The sequence below is a fragment of the Neovison vison genome, chromosome 7 (genome assembly GCF_020171115.1).
Source record: "Neovison vison isolate M4711 chromosome 7, ASM_NN_V1, whole genome shotgun sequence".
Classification (NCBI taxonomy): Eukaryota; Metazoa; Chordata; class Mammalia; order Carnivora; family Mustelidae; genus Neogale; species Neogale vison.
The window spans coordinates 121,405,047-121,420,762 of record NC_058097.1 but is presented as its reverse complement, the minus strand read 5'-3'; the positions used below and the strand labels follow the sequence as shown (position 1 = coordinate 121,420,762).

The following is a 15,716-nucleotide window of genomic DNA, read 5'->3' as shown; positions in this document are numbered from 1 at the left end:
ACTCACTTGTGAAACTAAACCCTCAGGACTGATTTTTGTGTACTGCCTCTTCAAGTGGGATCAACAAGTATTAATAAAAGGGTGTGCTCTTCATTCACCCACCAAGTCAAATCCAACTCCAAAGGACGTTTCCTTACTTGCAGATTTTCCTTTCATTCCAATCCTCACCATATCTTTCTGCTTTTTCTCCTACTCCTAAGTTGAGGAACAACTCCTGCTTGGCAGCTGGATGGAGAGACATAGTTCTCCAGAAATGACAGTTCCAGAAATGACAAAGGGAAATTCTTGGAGATTGACACAAAGATCCTTGTAGAGTGCCCAAGGACCTTTATGTACAGACAGAAGGGAAGCACTGGCAGTGGGTAGCACTGGCAGGCCTCCTGGGATTGGCCCTTCCAGGAAAAAACTCTGACTTATCCCCCATATGACAAAGCCAAATCAGCCGTCATTGTCTTGTGAAAGGAGATGTTTAGACAAATGCAAAGGAGCCAGGCAGCAGAGGTCTGAAGAGAGGCCCATGGAGGTCAGGGAAGTCAGAGTCGGTTTGGGCAGTCTGGGACAGCTGCCATTGTCAGAACAGGAAGAGTGTCTCCCTAACAGGCCATTTATAGGGCTGCTAATTGCCCATTTCTCTCTATGCATCCGGCTTGAGAAAGGGCAACTCTGTCCAGAGAGAAACCCAAAGAGCTGAAGATGGATTTAGGAAGGCACAATAGATCCATAAAACTCGATGAATAAATAAGGACATTAACTTTTAATGTAAATAGGACTGAAGCATCTTATTACTTTATTTCTTGAAGATATAAGAGGAAATTCCTTCTGCCAATTTGAACAGCTTCAAAGTGTACTTGAGAGTACTTGGAAGAAGAAAAAGGACCTTCGTACCAGATATTATCTGCTTACAGGTGCCAAGGGTAACTCAAAAGTATTCACAGAACTGGGGGAGTGTGCTGCTCTTCAAATAGCTGTAAACTTAACTGTATTGAAAGGAAGCCAGTCATGGTGAGAGCAAGCCAAACTACAGAATGCGGTTCATTCACTCATTCATTGGACCATACTAAGATCTTCTTATGTGTTAGGTGCTGATTATACTTTGTAACTATAAAGATGAGCAGGCATGGCTGTGCTCTCCTGGAGTTTGTGGTCTAACTGGAGGGTGGCGGACAGAAAGTCCCGTAGAACTTTGACTGAGGTTGAGGGTGTCCAGGTACGGTCTCAACATTCTTTGGGGTTGAGCAAATTTGTAGCCAGGGCTGAAGGCCCTAGCAGCCAAGAATCAAGGAACTCTCCTGCTGAGGAGTAAGAACTCTTAAAGTCCAAGTGACAAGTTGTTTGATGCCTCAAATGTGCTGGCACTATCCTATGTACCTTTGTGTACTCTATCTCTAACCTGCAGAATGTTCTGATAGCTATTATTCCCTTATTTTCTGGAGACGGCACTTAGGCTCCGAGAAGTTGGGTGCTTTAACAAAGTCACACAGCTGGTGTGGAACCGAACCACGATCCTTTGTATTTGAACTTTAAATGCATTCCGCCACCGCCATTCTAATCCTTTTTGCACGCCAAGACCAGATTAAGTTTTTAATAAAACTCATTTCTTACAATAGTATCCTCACCACCTTCAAAGTGTCCTTATTGTAAAGGAATCCCCAGTCCCTTGGCTTTGAATTTAAAGCCCCACAGCACCTGGTTCTGTGCTACCATTCTGCTTTTACATTTCATCAGTGCTTTAACATACCCTCCACATCAATTAAACCAAACTACTTGTCATGTCTGAAAACTTCGTTAATTTCCCCACATCCATATTAATTAAAAAGGCTGTTGTTACTGATTAAATGTGGGAGGCATAGAAGGAGAAGATGACAAAGTTGATTCTGCATTTTCAAGGCTGAGTGATTCAGAATGCTGGTGCATCGAATAAAGCAGGAAAGTCATGAGGAGGGGTGGTTGGGGGGAAAGGATAAATCTTGTTTTAGTGTCTTGTTTGAGTTGACAGTAGAACCTTCAGGATGGCAGCCTGGCTTCCAGTCAGAAAATGGGCCTGAAGTTCAGAAGGCAGCCAGTGCAGGAACTGAGTTTGGAACAGCTGTGGGTACAAGGGAAGTGACCCCAGAGAAGGGAGTGAGATGAGAACAGAGAACTGCAGACTGAGTCTTGGGGGAGGCCCAAGGACCTGTTACAGTTACAGATGGACAGACGGACGTTGGACTAAATGAGAAGAAAAGTTTAAGCAAAAGCACAAATTCCTCCTGACATTTCTAGGGGGAAAAAAATAATAGAAAGAAGCAAGAGAATAATTTGTTTCCCGAAGTGAGGCTCTTCAATTTGCCCTAATGACTCTTAGAAGCTTTACTTAAGGTTGGGTTTAGAGGCATGGAGCAAACGCACTACATGAGTCTGGGCTACTGCTTATCTTCACTTGTGACCTGGCTTTTTGAACGAATATTTGGAAGTAACTCACTAACAAAATGGAGCGTCCATAAGCATTCCAGGTACTGGGTATACAATGGCGAGCAGGATAAAGTCCCCGGTGTGGTGGAGTCTGCTTTGGGGTGGATGATATCACAGGCAAGAATATCCCTGGGTTTGTGGCAGAGCTGGCACACAGCATCTTGGGTGTCAGGGGGCTCTGTCAGGGAGGCATCTTGGGGCTAGATCTTACAGGGTAAAATACAGTTGCTAAGTCTGGGATGTAAGATGTGATTGAGTTAATTAGGAAGGTATGATCAAATTAAGGAGATAATAAAAGCATCTATGAAATTACCTTCAGACAGTTCAGTTTGCTGGAATACAGCTTTTCCCAGGCAGGATGACAGTCTTTAGGCCTGTGCAAGAAGAAAAGCAGGGACCAGGCTGTACACCATGCTAAGGAGTTTTGGATTTATCCTTCAGATGATAGGAAACCACTGGGAGGTTTTAAGGGGAGCCGTCACATGGTTCTGACTGTGTTTTAGAGAGATCTCTCTGACGGATGGAGGATGAATTGGAGAATGTGGAAACAGGGGATCACTTTAGGAAGCTGCTCTAGTTGTCCAGGTGAGTGATGATAAGGGTTTGAACCACAGCAGTGATGGTAGAGATAAAGAGGGATGTATGGATTCTAAACGTCTTTTAGAAAAGAAATTGCTTAACTGGTGGTACACAGGATGTGGAGGATGAGAGCCAGGGCCACGGGAGACTTGTGCAGGTCCATTCGGGGTGACTGAGGGCATTGTAACACAGCGACGGAGATGTAAGCACAATAGTAGATTGGCTTGGAGGGAAAGGTATTCAGCTCAGTTAGGGAGGTGTTGAATTTGAGATTCTTCGGTATATCAATAGGAGATGCCTGGTAGATACATGAATATACAAATGTAAATCTTGGCAAAGTCTAGGGTGGGTATATAGATTAAGGAAGAAGAACACTGATCCTTGCCCCACATCAACAACTCTGTGGCAGCCAGAGGAAGAGCAGGCTTTGATGGAAATAAAGGAAACACTCAGAAAAGGGCTGAAGTTTGTATGAATTTCACAGAAGTGAGAACGTAGAACTCCAAGAAGGAAAAGGATAATTATCTCAAATAGACAGGTCCGCTAAAAAGATAATTGAATTAAGAAATCAAAATTGTGGTTTTCCATGTTGCAACTATCCCTCCAGGACCCCACCCCTAAACTGTGGGCTCAAGTCATAAGTACGCGTGCATCCAGAAGCATTATCTGGCCACGGTGAGTTTCCTACCACCCCTTTCCCATATTTCTGGACTCCAACAGACACTGAGGTTGTTCCACATTTCATCACGAAGTGGGTTTAATTTGGGTGGCACAGACGTGCCTTCCTTAATAGATGTGGATGAATCCATGGACACTGCAAAAGTCTGCACAGGAGAGACAAATTTCAATGAAGTTGCAGGGAATGGGAAAATATCTTTAAAGTGAGACTTCAGGGACCCCATGCAAAGAAGCAGGAAAGCATTGCCAAGGCTCTGTGGTAGCAACTGCTGATCATGATTATTCGTTTTGTGTGAGGAAAGCAAACTCCTGCTCTCTGGGACTTAGAAACAAACATATTTTTTGTAGTAGTAGAATGCACGCTGGTATAACACTTGCTGCATATATTAACCTATGAGACTAAGCTATTTCTAGAATTTTGAAGGGAAAGAATTAAATGTCTACTTCATGGGAGGTGTAGTATAAAAATCTATAGGTTTGAGGAAGGTTTCTCTTGTTATTTCTTTGAAAATAACACATCTTGTAGGTGAGAATATATGGTATAGATGGTAGTTGCTTTTTTGCTGGAGCCACATTTTCATCCTCCTCCCTTTCTCCTCCAATATTAATTATCAGGCCTAAAAATAGTCCATTGTGGGATCTGTGTGCCTCCGGGAGGCTCCTACGGAAATCTGACATCTGTGCAGAAGGCTCCACTGAGATGTGTGTTTCTGTGAAGCTGTCTCGTGTTTGTGAATTCAGTAAACACTTGCATAGTGAATGCTGAAGTGTCTGTCTCTCACAATGGCTATGAGTGGCAGCCTGTGAGAACAGTGTCTTTCTGAGCAGACATGACTCACAGCGCCTGGAGGGAATAGAGAATGCATGGAATATTTATGATTAACAGCATTAATGAAGATAGAGAAATATTGATACAGTAACATAGCACAGTGTAACTATTGTTTGCAACCGAAATGCCATGGTCTTTTGTAGTTTCTTTTTTGGCTTGTACCTATAAACAGGTGTTCATCCCCCGCACCTCATTTGGAGAAAAAGCATATGAGAAAACTTAAAAAAAAAAAAAAAAGAAAAAAAACAGAAAAAAATAGTGAGTTGTTTGCATTCACAGTCAGTTAAGGTGTAGCTAGAAGGATACTAGAAAAATCTTCATGAACGAATACATGCCTTCTGGAATTAGAGACTCATGGCTTTGTAGTATGCCTCCCCCTAAAAAGACAACAATCACCCTTACTCAAGTTATTTCCTACTTGGTAAGATTTCATTCTGTCAGATATTCTTAGTTTATCTTTCTGGAATGAATGTACTTTGAAGAGAGGTGAGCTGAAATAAAGGAGGGAAGGATAACTTTTGTAGCATGAAAATAGCAGTCATTTTTCCTAATCAGGACATATGTTTTGACAAATGAATATATTGCCAGGGAAGGTAAGATTGATTACTTAAAATTGGGATGTTCCTGAAAATCTGAGGTGTATGGTCACATATTGGGGGTCTTGTTAAGAAGTCTTAGGTGAAGTCTCCAGGTGGAAGCTCTATGTATCAGGGTGCATATGAGAGCTGCCCAGAGCATGTTCGGAGGCAGATTAGATCCAGGAGGAGGTAAAGGTGCAGGAAAAAGAGGCAGAAGCAGAGCAGAAGGAACTATTTCATAATCCGGTTCACAGGGGGATTGGTAATACACAGTTGAACATGCTACAGAATACTTTGTTTTAACTTTCAATCTCAAATGGTCATTTTACCATCAGTCCCTTCAATCAACTTTTTAGATATTGGTTAATTCCCTCATATTCCTTTAATGTGTGTGTACATTACATGCAATGATATATAATGTACAATATGTATATATATATTATATGCAACTGAAAATCAAATTTCATTAAAGTTAACTATTTGATCCAGGAGACATTTTCTAAGTACCTATTAAGTGTAAACATGACAGGTCCCTGGGAATTGGGGAATATGATATGCATTTAAATGTTGAGTCATTTCCCTATTGTAGGGAACAATAATTCAGGTATTTATCTACTCATTATTACTCATTTAATGGAATATGATTCTGGGCCCACATTGTTTTCTTGCTGTCATACATCACATATCAGGGTTGCTGGCTCTTCTGTTCAGTTACTGTGCATAAGAGTTGGAAATGCACTTTATTTTTAGCCTAAGGAAGACATAATTTGGAAGTTAAATTTGTTGCAATAAAAAAATTCTTACAGTTCACCCCATACCAAATAAACTACAGCAGCTCATCATCTTGGGTAATGAGAGAGGAAAGTCCACATGGAGCAGCTGGCAAGACTTGCTTTGGCCTTTGGTTTTTCCACATATATGCATGTGTGAATACTGCTTCATGAATGTTATCTTAGTTGTCATTTCCACAGTCTTCAGGTTTGTAAATATCTCAAGTTGGAAACTTAAAGACATCTACTCCATTAGTGTCTTCACTGATCTCTGGACCAATTTTGGTCAGAAAACTTTATTGCTTAGAATAGAGAATCCTTAGACTTTTTGTCTGGCTCTCTAGGTTTTCTAAGTGTCATTGTGGGAGCACCAGGGATTGGTCAGGGTACCTTGGAGGCTGCAGCAGTAACGTGGGGTGGAACTGTTCAGGACAGCCCCCAAAACTGAGCTGGTGGAGCCCAGACCCTACACTCACTCCATCCCTGAATTTACCTTTGACTTAATGTGTTCTGTATGAGATTTCATTTGAAAATAAGAAGTGATTATTCAGTTTTATTAGTTTGGAAACCATTGATTGAGATTTTCCATAAATATATCTGAAAATAAGCTAAATGTTCACCCAAAGGGGAAGGTTTGAATAGGTAATAACAGTAATATTATGGATACTATGTAGCAGATAAAAAGGATATGATAGATGAATATCTATTATGTATTCATTTGTATCTATTATAGATATGAATTGTTATTATATCTATTATATAGATATGAATAACTATTACATAGATATGAATATTATGTAGATATACGAATATTTATTACATAGATATTCATTTATATCACCTGTTCTATAAGGTGATGTAGTAATAGTGTTAAGTTTTAAAAAGACAAGTTGCAAAACAATACTTATCGAATGATCCCACTTGTGTAAAAATACATAAAAATCAAGACTGTGGGCTCCTTTAAATACAACTAGGTGTGGACATTTGGTGGCTTCTTCAAGTTAACATTTTGTCAATGAAATAAGTGGGATCCACCAAAGTCTGGAAAAGTGAAATGTGAGCCTGTCACTTTCTCTCTCTCTCTCTCTCTCTTTCCCTTTTTTGTCTTGGGTCAAAGTCCATTGGTTTGTGCTTGGCTCAGGTTTTTATCTGCTCACCGACAATAAAATTGGTCACAGAATTAGCAAAGCCTTCTCACTTAAACTTTGGTTCTGAGTGAAAGGAGAGAGAACAACCTCCCAAATACAAGCCAAGTGAAATTGAAGAAAATCTTTTAAAAGGTTGGCTTTAGTAGAAAAAAGATTCATAAACTAGAAAATGCACACATATTGACCAAACTATGGGAGAAGGAATATTAAATGACTCAAATTTCAATTTATAAAGGACGATCAATCAGGGAGTTATTTGTATTAAATTCAGCGGCAGACGGTTCTCAGTGCACTTCTCTCCATGGCCTCTCTAAGAAACAAATTATAGTGTAAATGTATTTTTTGGCACACCAAACATTATGTACCAACTTATTCTTGATTAATATTACAATGTGTTGATGAAATTTCCTAAGCACTGCTTAGAGCTAAAATGAGAGGGATTTTTTTTTTCTTAAATAAAATGTGTTGATACTTGTTTTCATGGTGACTATTAGTTATACATTCAATTTCATGTTCATAGAAATAGTGTGCTGGGAAGTTATTTTAATAGTCAGAAATATTGAGCTTCTACATGCCTCCCATGCCTCAGCTTTTTAAAAAAATTTTTATTCTATTTCAACAAATTCATTGAGACCTACTATGTTCTGGATAGCACTCAAGGATTAGAACGCAGGGATAATTTTTGAAAAGCTGTTCCACGCATCAAGAAATCGATTGGCTAGTAGGTGGAATAAACACACATTAAAAATGACAGTAAAAAGTGATAAGTATCATAAAAAGAGGTTGGCACCAGTGATATGGGGGGTGAAGTGAGCTAGCCTGTGTATTCACTCCACATGGGCAGAGAAGATGATAGGATCTTCTCCACTCCTGTGTCTCCAAGCACCTGGCACAATTCCTGATACCTGGTATATGTTTAAGGACTCCTTATTGAATAAGAGAATGGGAAAAATCATGAATGAATGCGATTTACGGGAGCAAGCTTCATGGAGGATAGGACCTTTAAGCTTGGTCTGGAAAAAAGTAAGAGAAGTAAGGAAAGTGGTAAAAAACAAGAAGATATTCCGGGTAAAAATTTGAGTATACTATTAAAACAAGGAAACAAAACCTCATGGCAAATGAATGGAATAAAAGAAATGTTGCAACATTAAAATGTATATACTTAACATGTTAATAAAACACACATATGCCTATATATAAAGTATATTTGTGTTATATTTGTTTTATCCAATTATGTTGTATCTTATATATACAAACTCTAAAATTCTGCAGCTGTGAAGACATCCTTTCTGTGTGATTCACTGTGGCCAGGCTCTACTTCGTATACATTCAGCTTCTTACAGCATTTCCCTTCTCTGTTGTTACAGTGTTCTATGTAAACCTCACACTTTGCAGCCCTCATTCTTTTTTTTTTTTTTTTTTTTAAGATTTTATTTATATTTGACAGAGAGAGAGAGGTCACAAGAAGGCAGAGAGAAAGGGGGAAGCAGGCTGCCTGCTGAGCAGAGAGCCCGATGCTGGGCTTGATCCCAGGACCCTGAGACCATGACCTGAGCCAAAGGCAGAGGCTTAACCCACTGAGCCACCCAGGCGTCCCTCAGCCTTCATTCTTAATTATTTATTTTAAAAGTGTCAAAATTAACCACAAAACCTTTTAGGAGCTCAAAGCCCTGATTGGAATGTGATCTTTTCTTCTCTTTGTCTTGGTTCTGATAAAGTTTGGGGCTATTCTTAAGCTTGTTAGCAGGAAGAAACCAAGCATATGAGGCCAGTAGGAGCCCTGGAATCATCCTGGGGCAAACAGAGGTATGTGAGCCATATGTTGAAAGCCCTTCCAGATAGGTTAAATATAGTCTCTTTTAAGTATCTCGATGTCATCCTTTTTTTATTTCAGCTTTATTCATATTCAACAATAAAAAGTGCCTCTGTTATTAAATATCTTTGCATATGGCATGTTATGAAAAGAAATCGTAATAAGAAGTCTAAATCAAGCTCTTTGAAAGTGAGGGTGGCTGGGGAAAAGTTACTAGAAGAATAGAAGGAATAACAGGTTAGACTTCACAGACTAAATGGCATATCGGTTCTTTCTTTGATTTTATATATTATCAAACACTTTGAGTAGACATTGCTTGTGTTCTATATTTAGCCAAAAGGATGGCGCTGCTATAAATGCTAAATGCTGTCTACATAGGTTCTGTATCAGAGAGAAGGAGCAGAGGTGGCGTGGAGGGGAGGGGGCGTGATGTAGCTACTGAAGTTCAAGCCATTCGAGGGGGTGTACCCGAGACATCTGTGTGAGCAGAAGTGCCAGCTGCGGCTCTGCTACCTGGGTGGAGGGAGGGCAGCTTGCTATTCCTCTGAAGCAATCTAGTCCATTTACAGCACAGCTATTTTAATGGGAAGCCAATTCCTGTGGGTTCATTTTGTTACACTTTTCATGCCAAATGCCATTTCCACAGAGTTTGGGAAAGATGGGTATGGTGCTTAGGACTCCGGAGTAAAGGAAAGAGTTTCCCCTACACTTAGGAGCCCTGTTCAGTGTGGGTGACACATCTGCTAATCACAGACGCAAGACAACTTTTTCCTCACCTCCTGGATATGTAGTCAAATGACCTGACTCACATATCTCTCCAACACATACAGCCTTGACCCTTAGAGGTGTTTACTCTGCCCCTTGAAGACAGCAGGAGCAGATGGGTATGTGTAGTCACTCGGCTTCCTTGTCATTTTGTCTCTTTCAGGTTTCTTTCTTACTGTTATGAGATGGCTTGCTGTCCTAGACTAGCTTTTATTTAAGAATAAACCAGCAGAACTTGAACCGGTAGTATTTGTTAAAGAAGAAACAGAAGGAAGGGAGAGACGCAAAGAAAGAAAGGCAGAGAGAGGCAGACATACATCTATTCAAAACTACCTCGTCTTCTAGGCATTTTTGCAATTGATACTTTGTCCAAGCATCATCATCATCATCATCATCATCATCATGCCCAAAAGTTACTGATTACTTAACTATGTGTTAGGCACTGTGATAAACACTTTTAATTATTTTCTCATTTAATCTGCATGAAAACTGTGGGCAGGATATTATTATGCTGATGTTACATATATGTAAATAGAGTCTTTGGGAGGTTAAATCACCTGCTCCATTGTCACACAGCCAAGTGATTGAGTCAGGACTATATCCAGGTTTAAATGATTCCAAAGCCACTTCTCTTAATTATAACAGTGTACCACCTACTTATTAAAATTCTAACCAAAAACAGTGGAGGGCAAATATCTGTAAGGAAAAGCTATATTTGATTCTCAGCCAAATCGAACGATGCATATGCCATCCATGGCTCTTAGCTGATCCAACCTTTGTTATTCCCTGGGAGAAGCAACACAAACACAGGGTAAGCATAGCCCAAGAACGCAAGCCAGTGCCAATATTCCATGGCTGATTTCTCTAGTCTGTCCTATTGATGTTCAGAGACTTAACAGCCTAAGTGCTAGTGTTGATTTCTTCCAAGACCTTTAAATATCATGGAAGAAAGTTTCAATTTTATTCTGGATGCACAGGCCCTAATTCTATGGGGTTCAGAGAATTCTGTGGAGTCCATGCAATAAGCTCATACCCCATCTCCCCCAAATGCCTTTTCCCTTTAAATGCTGTAGTTGCTTGTCTGTAGGCAACTCCCAGAGCTAAAATGGGTTTCAGAGTCTTCAGAGTTTTCATTAATGGAAACCTGCAATTCAACAAAAAAAGAAAAGAGAGAGAGAGAGAGAGAGAAGTAAAAGTGTTGTGATATAGACAGGTGTTAGAGAGAACCATCTGCTTGTTAATAACTTGCCCACAGATTTTCATGTAACAGGATGGGGACACATTTATTATGTGTAGCTGGGCCCCATTCCATTTCACTATCATTTTTGTAGAAATATTATTCCTTGCACAACGTGCTATATTTTTTAATTTACTTTCTAAAATCCTCCTCTCCCTGGATCATGTTCTCAATATGCTTTTCTCCTTCCTCCCCCACCTCCTCCTCCTGTTTCCTGATGCAGTCTTCTTTTCCAACCCTCCTTCAAACCACAGCACAGGCTGCAAATAGAATCCATTACCAACAACAGCCCTTTGGTTTGCTAAGAAATGAAACTCCAATTATATATATTGAAAATGGTATTTTCTAATGCCGGCCAAAATTTATCCCAATGATTTCAAGTAAATTTTTTTCAATTTTGATTTAATTTTCTGTTATGCATACATGTCTTGAGATAGCTATAACAACTGCTATAAACTAGGGGTTGGGAAATCTGAGAGATAAGAACATCACATGTGGTCCTGCCAGTGCCGTTAACTAGCAGTGTGGACTTAGGTTTAACTGTAGAATGAGTGCATTGGACTAGATTGATTGATTGATTCATTCATTTATTCAGCAAATATTTATGTTCAGCTTTCCAAGAGCCATGCACTGTGCTAGGTAGTGGGGGATAAAAGTAGAAGTTATGGGACCTGTTTTTGTAGGATAACTCTCAGGAGGGAAGAAGCAGACGATTGCAAGAGTGATGTATTAATTGTAGTGATTGACATACATACAAAGGTCACATTGTTCATATGTGGAATAGTTAAAAAATTCATAGAGCTATTTTTTTGTGTTCAGCTTTTTTTTTAAGACTTTATTTATTTGAGAGAAAGAGAGAGAGGTGGGGGAGAGCACAAAGGGAGAAGAAGGCCCCCCACTGAACAGTAAGCCTGATGTGGGGCTCCATCTGGGGACCCTGAGATCATAACCTGAGCTGAAGGCAGACTTTTAATCAACTGAGCCATCCAGGCACCTGAGATTTATTTTATGAGGTTTGTCTAGGGCAGCAGAACCAGTCATTGGTGTCTTTGAGATGACATGGTGACGGATAGTAAAAGGACAATTCTTTTTATGATCCCCGTCACTTGATCAAATACAATACCCTTTTGGAAGATATGTAGATATGCTTCTGAAATGAGTGTTAGTTCATGATGCTCAGACTGTGCGTTCTTTTCTTCAGAGTCAACCAGCTTAGACTTTTACAACTTTTTTTTTTTTTAAAGATTTTATTTATTTGACAGAGAGAGAGAAATCACAAGTAGGCAGAGAGGCAGGCAGAGAGAGAGAGAGAGGAGGAAGCAGGCTCCCTGCGGAGCAGAGAGCCCGATGCGGGGGCTCGATCCCAGGACCCTGGGATCATGACCTGAGTTGAAGGCAGAGGCTTTAACCCACTGAGCCACCCAGGCACCCCTTTTACAACTTTTCTGAACTTGGTGATATAACTTGACATTCACCCAGAATTAACAGAATCTCTCAAGTCAAATCAGCCCATCCCTTTGGAAGTTTACATTATTTTTTCCTGGTCTTGGCTAGGTGGTATCTATCCCACATCTTATGTTCATTAGCTTTCCTGAAAGAAGTAGGATACTCATGATTTGACAAAGACATTTTTTGAATAGGAAATTTATGGATATGAAAATTCTTATGAAGGTATCTTATAAAATGTTAACTTTTTAAATTTTGAAAACATATCTTAATATATTTTTAAAAATACAAATATTATTACCCAATCATCTCATTACCCTATTACAACTATTGCTGTTTGCTATGATCTCTTCCGCCTTTCCTCTTATGCATATATTTCTTAAGAAGTATAGTAATTGCCAGTATCATAGGACAGGTGTAATATCCCCATATCTGTGCCAAGAGGGGATGGTATTACCAAAAATCTTCTGACTAAATCAGTGTGAAAAATGTTATCTCAATATATTTATTAACTTTCATGTATTTGAGCCCTCATGATTTATGCATTGCTTCTTTTAATACACTTTTTGTGTCAAAGGTAAAAAAAAATATTAAATTTTAGCAGAGTATGCATTTGCTCATATCACCATCTGGATAGTCAGCAGCTGTGTGGACTTATTGGTTAGAGACTCTAGAATCATGGTTAGGTATCCAGGTTGGGGACATCTATCCTTGCTCTCCTGCTTACTACTTGTGTAGCATTAGTAAAGTTCATTAACCTCTCTAAGCTTGCAGAAGTGGAGTGACATACAACCTTCTTCATTACTGTTATGAGAAAATTAGAGGAGACAATGTATTTATACACTTGGCACAGTGTTTAGCATTGGCAAATCCTCTTACAATGTTAACTATTGTTATCGTCATTGTTTCCATCCTAATCTAATAAAGCTTTTTTTCTCCTAGAATTGATTTTGCATGGTTCCAGGCAAGCAGTGTTAGTGAATCAATTATTTATTTGAATAGTTAAATAATTAATTCATTCTTTGTTCAACTAATCCTAGGAGTCATCTCGACTCTCTTCTCCCAGTCCCAAAACCCAACACCAGATCAATTGTTGGCCCTGAGCTTATACCTCTAAACTTTATCTCAAATTCTACCACCTCTCACCCAAGTCCATCTCTCCCTTGACCAACCCAAGCAGTCTCCAGTCTGTCCTCTGGTTCTCTACAGGTTTCCTTGCCTGGACTCAATACTCCATCCCTTGCCCTGCAAGCAGCTTTCTTTAACTATGAACCAGGCAGGATCACTTTGCAGAGTAAAGCCTTGAATATGGTCTTACTGCACTTGAAATGAAATGCCACGTCCCTGCTACTGTCTCTAAGCTACTGACTGATATGCTCCTGCTGTTCTACCACTTTGTTTTTGACTGCTCTCCCCCACCATTCTTCTCACCAGCCAGGCTGATATTCTCACTGGTCCTTAAACCCACCAAGCTCTTTCCCTCAGCAGGGCTGTTGAAATTGCTCTTCACCCTTCCTGGAATGAACTTCTCCCAGACCTTCTTATGGGTTTTACCTAATGCCACTTCTTCCTAGAGACCCTTCCCTGACTCTCCCACCTAGCCTTCAGATAAATCATGCTCCTTTAGACTCTTTTACTTTCTTAATTGCTCTGTAACTATCTAAAATTATTGTTGTTTTTATGTATTTATTCATGTGCTCCCTGTCCATCTCCCATTCTCCAGAAAACAAAACAACAAAACAAAAAACACAAACATGAGCAGGTTATCTCCTCAAAGAGAAACACTATGTTCTGTTTATTGCAGTATGCCCAGCACCTACAAGAGAACAGGTCATTAATAACAATTAGATAAATAAATGAGCACATATTTTGTATGCCTACTATATTTCAGGCACATCAGAATTACTAGCTCTTGGGCCAAGTGGCCTGTCATTAATGATGTTTGATTTGGGTCAGTCTTCCCTGGGTCTTTTGTCCTTTCTGGACAACTCCTTTGTTTTGAGGACCACACAATGAATGTAGGCTGTTGTGTGGCACAGAGGAAGCTCTGGTCTAGGAATCCAGGCTGTATCTAGAAAGTTTCATTAAAGCACTCATGGGGATCATGAGGTAGGGTCCCAAGATGTCCAGCCAGCCATGCACGGCTCTTGCTATCAGGATGGTCAGGAAGCTTAGGATTCATTGACTCTCCAACTGAGGGAAAACTACAGTTTCTATATATCAGGTAACTCAGAGCCTCTGCATGGCCTGACCCTGGCCCATAAAAAGTGTTCCAACAGGGTAGATCCCTCAACCCTCTGTTGTGTCTCTCATACACAAAGGGTAACTCAGATCCCTTTACTTCTCTGTATTCTCTCCCAAAGCCAGCCAGACCTATGGCTCATTCTGGGCTGTTTTTTTTTTTTTACTTTTTTTCCCCCCTCCCTCTGGGTTCTTGCCTGCTGCTTCCCCTCCCGCAGTCCCCACTGTGCAGCAATGCACTGATCCAGGTGGCTTTCCAGCTCTCATGATGCCTCCACACGTGTGTGCTAATGTGCCCAAAGAAAACGCACGTTATTAAAAGCAGCTTATGGCTCCTGCCGCATTTGGAACATATCCCTTATGTAGACAAAGCACAGAGCGAGGCTTTGCTCTTACTTTAGCTTGATGAGTTGATATTGGTCCTTGTATAGCTTTCTATTTGGGAACAACTCTGTTTATAGAACACACATTTTCTGTATTTCTACTCTCTCATTTTTTACTATTAAGGATACTTGCCTAGAAACAGAATCTGTATTTTTTCTTCAAGTGTTCATCTCCTCTGGCTGCCTGTTCCCCACCTGAGTATATCACATTTGATTACTATGCCACAGAGTTCTGCACAGCTTTATCCCGCACTATATAATATCAATCTGTTTGCCCATCTATCTTTTTTTCTATCTTTATACACACATGAACACATAAATGTCTCTGGTGAAATGTATGTGTGCTAACATAACTTGGAAATGCAGGAGCGATATTCCCTTTTATTTTCCTGATAATACAGAAGATAACACCTCCCAGTTATGGTAGCACCTTATATATTTAAAGTAATTAATCCCCACTGATACCCATAGAGACATGATCCTCACTGTTCCCATTTTAAAGATGCACTAACTGTTCAAGGAGGTGTGGAAATCCTTCAGCACAGTGGGAAATTAAAATTCAGAGTGGCAAACTCCCTAATCCTGTGATTAGATCATCAGACCGCGATGCGATGCATCAAACCTCTTTTAGAACTTGAAGATCAGGTGCTTAATATTGCTAAAGGAAATTGATGGAAAGGTCAAACATAAAAGGTACAAAGTGCAAGTCCTCCTCTACTCTACACGTAATGAAGCAGATTTTTCAGCGTTTAATTTAAGAACCGCTCAGTATATGAAATACATTTCTCAAAAAGGAGA

General features: G+C 39.9%; 1 protein-coding gene across 3 annotated transcripts in view; it reads left to right on the top strand.

The window, feature by feature from the left end:
• OPCML (opioid binding protein/cell adhesion molecule like) overlaps positions 1–15,716 on the top strand; it is a 1,161,062-nt gene that overhangs the window by 920,727 nt on the left and 224,619 nt on the right. The gene's annotated exons all lie outside the window — the stretch shown is intronic.